Below are 5,110 nucleotides of genomic sequence, written 5' to 3'. Positions count from 1 at the left end.
TTAAAAAAAAAAAAAGTAAAGCCGTATTAATATGCTTTGCTATAATAGGTTCAAGTCATCAACTTTTGACATTGACAGTCAAGTGTTAGACCCAATACTATTATGGACTACTGGATTATTATAGTATTTAAGTGATGGAACGAAACAAAAAAGGGGATATAGATGAATGACCATTTTGTATCTGTGTATTCAAAATGGTTAGGACAGATATATAGGCACATTCTCTTAATTCAATGAATAGAGGGATTTGTTCTAATAGTGTTTGTAAATAAGATATCATGTCTGCATCTTGTACAACAAACAACCACTAGGAAGGCAGTATGCAATGTGTTAATTATTGAAACTGTCCTACCAATTTGATCTGAAACTGTCTCATTGCTATTTATTTCTCAATAAAATAAATAATTAATTAAAAACTAATAAAATGACTCTCAAAGTGGTGTTATTTCACTGGCCCAGTCCCTGATTTCTTGTCAGCTGTTAGCCACAGTTAGTGGTATAGCCCTGGAGACCAACCTATATTCTTTCACATGGATCTCTCCATTTCAAAAACCCGATGTTCCACCAAATCGTCTGCATTTTGAGCATCCCTGATTTGTGCTCTCAGCTAAAGAAAGTTCTTTGTTTTTTAAGGGAACACCTGACTGAGTAAACTTCATCCAGATAATTCTCACAATATAATATTAGTACTGATTTAAAACAGTATTATCAAGATAATACCACCAAGAATATACAAATAGTTTTATTTTATTTTATTTTGAAGAGTAAAAACAAAAGCCAAATCAAATAACAGAAACAAAGACAGCAACAGGGTAACATACAAAAATAGCCATGTTACTGATTTTCAAAACAAGACTAGCTAATTAACAATGGTTGTTATATTACCTACTTTTGTCTTCAAATCTGTTGCTCAGATTGAGATATAGCTACATGAGATTGGATAAATCATTGAATATTAATTATTTCTTTTAATAAACCTCAATTTTTCTTGTCTTTTTTACTTTGTAATATTTATTTTAGAGTATAATAATATTTGATAAGATATTAGAAACGGTACACATATAGTAACCAAGATGAGAGGTATTCAACCATGGTTTTTGTATTACACATTGCTGTACTGGCTAGTAGAAATTTAATTGAAATAGGAAACATTCAGAAAATTAATACAGAGCCTGGGTATTAACCCTAAACTGGTTGACATCCCTGATAAATTGGATGCAGAATCTATTTATGTAAGTTCCAAATGTCCAAGATGCAATTAAAAGCCACCTATCATGCCAAGAACAAAAAAAAAATAGTACATGGTTAGGAAAGCTAATCAAGATGAGCAAAACCTGAAATAAATCAGATGTTTTAATTATCTGACAAGGATATTAAAGCAGCCATCATGAAAATGTTTCAATAATCAACTAAAAGTTATCTGAAAAAATAAAAAGCAACAAATCTCAACAAAAATGCAGACATGTTAAAAAGAAACAGGAAATTTAAATCTGAAATAATGATCATTATGCATGGTGCATATGTATCAAATTATCATAATGCCCCTCAGAAAGATGTGCAAACAGGAGGTCTCAATAAAAAATACAAGAAATAAAAATAAAAATAAAACAAAAGCTATAACAAATTTAAAAACTCCACTCAGTGTCACAGTAGAGGTGACAAAAGATATAAGCAGTGATCTTACAGAGTTTGGCCAAATTCACCAAATACCACTGAATTTACAGAACTTACTTGAGAATACAGAAAATAAAGACTAATAAAAATGGAAATAGAGAGAACTATGGAACAATAAAACATGAAGCATTCATGTCACCAGAGTCCTGGAAGAAAAAGAAAAAGAGAATGGAGTCAAGTGTGTGGTAGCTGAAATTTTAAAATCTTGGCAATAGACATAAACCTAAGTGTTCAAGAACCTGACTGAATTCCAAATACTATAAATAGCACATAAATGCATACCATAACTAAAATTCTTAAACTGAAGACAAAGAAATAAATCTTGAATGCTGTCAAAGAAATATGACACATTACTTATAAAGGAAGATACATTTTAGTAACAATCAATTTCTCATCTGAAACCATAGAGATCAGAGGGATTTGCCAAGGGAATTTTCAAGTCATAAAGAAAAATAATGAACCACAAATTCTACACCTAAAAAACTAGCTTTCAAGAATAAAAGAGGAACAAAGGCATTTTTAGAAGGATCACTAGAATAATTTGCTGCCAGCAGTCATATACTTAAAGAAAGACTAAAGGAAACTCTTCAAGGAACGGAACATGGAGCACAGGGTAGCAAGATGGCCCAAAGGGAGGAGCAGAGATATGGATATAGTCAATGAAGTATAACTGTTCTCATGTCTTTTATAAATTATCTTTGATGGTTAAAGCAAAAAATCCACCACCTGCTTATCAAGAAAATAATATTTAAAGTGGAAAATTTTACTGGACCAAAGTCGAAACAAGATATCATACTTCTCCTGAACTGTTAAAATATTAATAAAATAGTCTGTGGCAAGTAACATACATATAATGTAATATCTACAGCAAGTCCTACAAAATTATACAATAAAATACTTTAAAACTGTAAGTAAACCAAGGTGGAATAGAGTCTTAACTTTTTTCAAGTAATCCACAGTAATGCATAAAAAGAAAAACAGAAAAATTCAAACCTGAGGTACAAAACAATAAAGTGACAGAACAACACTAACATGTCAATGTAAGCGGACTAAATATACTAATCAAAAGACCTGAAATAATAGCGAAATTTTAAAAAGCATGATTCAATTATATGTTATTTGTAAGAAACCCACTTTAAATTTAAGAACCTAGGTTGAGTAAAAGTAAAAGATTAGAAAAATGTATGTCATGAAATCATTTATATTTAAACAAGTAGTAATGGCTATATTAATATTAGAAAAAGCTGACATAAGAACAAAAAAATTACTGTAGATGAAATAAGACATAGTAGTGATAAAAGCCTTAAATCACGGGCCTGGGGAGACAGCTCAGTAGAATAAGTGCTTGCCTGGCAAGCACAAGGGCCTGAGTTCAATCCCCTGTTCTGCAATAAACAAACAAACAAATAAATAAATTGATTAAATCACCAGAGAATCATAATGATCCTAATTGTGTTACATACTAAACAACATAGACTCAAAATACATGAAGTTAAAACTCACAGAGTAAAAGAAGTAAGCAAATCCAAAATTATTGTTGGGATTTTAACACTTCTTTCTCAGAAACTGGCTGAAATGCTAGACAAAAAGCCAACCATATAGAACATCTGAAGAACATGATTGACCAACAGGACTGGCTTATATGCAACCTTCCACCCAATGACAATAGAAGGATTCCCTCCCCAAGACCTGTGAAACATTCATAAGTACAGGGTATCTTCTGGGCCATAAAGCACACTAGAACAGAATGATAGGAGGGGAAATCATACAGTATGTTCTCTGACAACAATGAAATCAAAAGAGAAATTCATAATAGAAAGATAACATGAAGATGTCTAAATAGTAAACAACCATTGGTTGAAGAGTTTAACTCTCAAGGAAAATGAAACAATACATCAATCTGAAAGAAAATAAAGCATACCAGGCTGACCAGATAGCTGAGTGCGTTAAAGTGTCTGCTTAGGTAGACATAAGGACCGGAGTTCAATCCCCAGTATTCTGTGCCAGCCCCACCCCCAGGGTGTGCTGAGAGGTGATTGAGACTGGGCATGGTGGCGCATGCCTATAATCCCAGCACTTGGGAGGCTGAAAATAGGAGAGTCACTACAAGTCTGATCTGTGCAATGAAATCCTGTAGACCCCATACTAAATGCAGAAAGAAAGAATGAAAGAAAGAAAGAAAGAAAAAAAGAAAGAAAAAGAAAGAAAGAATAAAAGACAGAAAAAAGAAAAGAAAACATACTAGTTTTGTGAGATACAACTAATTCAGAGTGCTGGAAAAAAATTATAGGGTACGTGTTCACATTAGAATGAGAAACTGTAGGCTTAGCATAGTGGTACATATCTGTAATGCCAGCACTTGGGGGGCTGAGGCAGGGTGATGTCTCTGAGTTTGAGGACAAACATGACTACAAACTGAGTTCAAGGCCAGACTGAACTCCACAGCTAAACCATGTCTCAAGACAAAAAAAAAAAAAAAAAAAGAATGAAGAAAGCCATCAAATCAATAATGGAATTTTTACCTCAAGAAACTAAAAAGAGCAAAATAAACCCAAAAGGAGCAGAAGGAAGGAGAAAATAAATATCAGCTGAAACTAAAATATTGATATTTCCTTTATTACAAATCAATAAAGGAAACTAAAGAAGTGATGGTCTCTCTCCTACATAGAAGCTAAAAAAGTTGACACGAATGTAGAATATTGATTAACAGAAATCAGGAAGAGGGATTTGCACAGAAGAGGACTGTATTCTTGTGTGCAATATTACAAAGAACTCTATCAACATGTACAATTAATATTTGTTAAGCAAAAATAAAATAAACCATTTTCAATAAAATTAGCTATTTGAAAAAATTCATAAAACCAAGAGATTTCCAGCAACACTGATCAAAAAAAAGACAATGTAAATTAACAATATTAGTAAGGAAATAGAGGATATTGCTATAAATTATGCAAGCTTTTAAATATAATAAAAATATAGCACAAATAACTTGATATTAATAAATTCAGTAACTTAGAATAAACAGGTATATTCCTTGAAATAATAAACTAACAAAACTCAAATAAGTACAATATTTGGTTATCCCTACAACAATGTAAAAACTTGAATTCATAATTTAAAATCTTCTAAAAATGATTCTTTAGGCCTCCACAGTTACATTGTAGAATTTCACTAATCAAACAAATTATTAAGGCAATTTACATAAACTAACATATTTACATAAGCATTTACATTTAAATGTAAAAATGTTTAAGAAAAAGTGGACACCACTTATATGATAATAGTTGAATACATAAAGAAAATGTGATACATTCATAAAATGGAATATCAATAGCCCTTAAAGAGTAGAAACAGTGGAAAGAAGGCTAGAGGGCAGGAGGAAATGCTAGTAACAAACCAATAGACATAAAGTTTCACCTAAGCAAAATGAGTAAAC

This window comes from Octodon degus, unplaced genomic scaffold (genome assembly GCF_000260255.1).
Source record: "Octodon degus isolate 3935 unplaced genomic scaffold, OctDeg1.0 scaffold00110, whole genome shotgun sequence".
NCBI classification, from domain to species: domain Eukaryota; kingdom Metazoa; phylum Chordata; class Mammalia; order Rodentia; family Octodontidae; genus Octodon; species Octodon degus.
The sequence above is the reverse complement of the archived record's forward strand: the minus strand, read 5'-3'. Positions refer to the sequence as shown.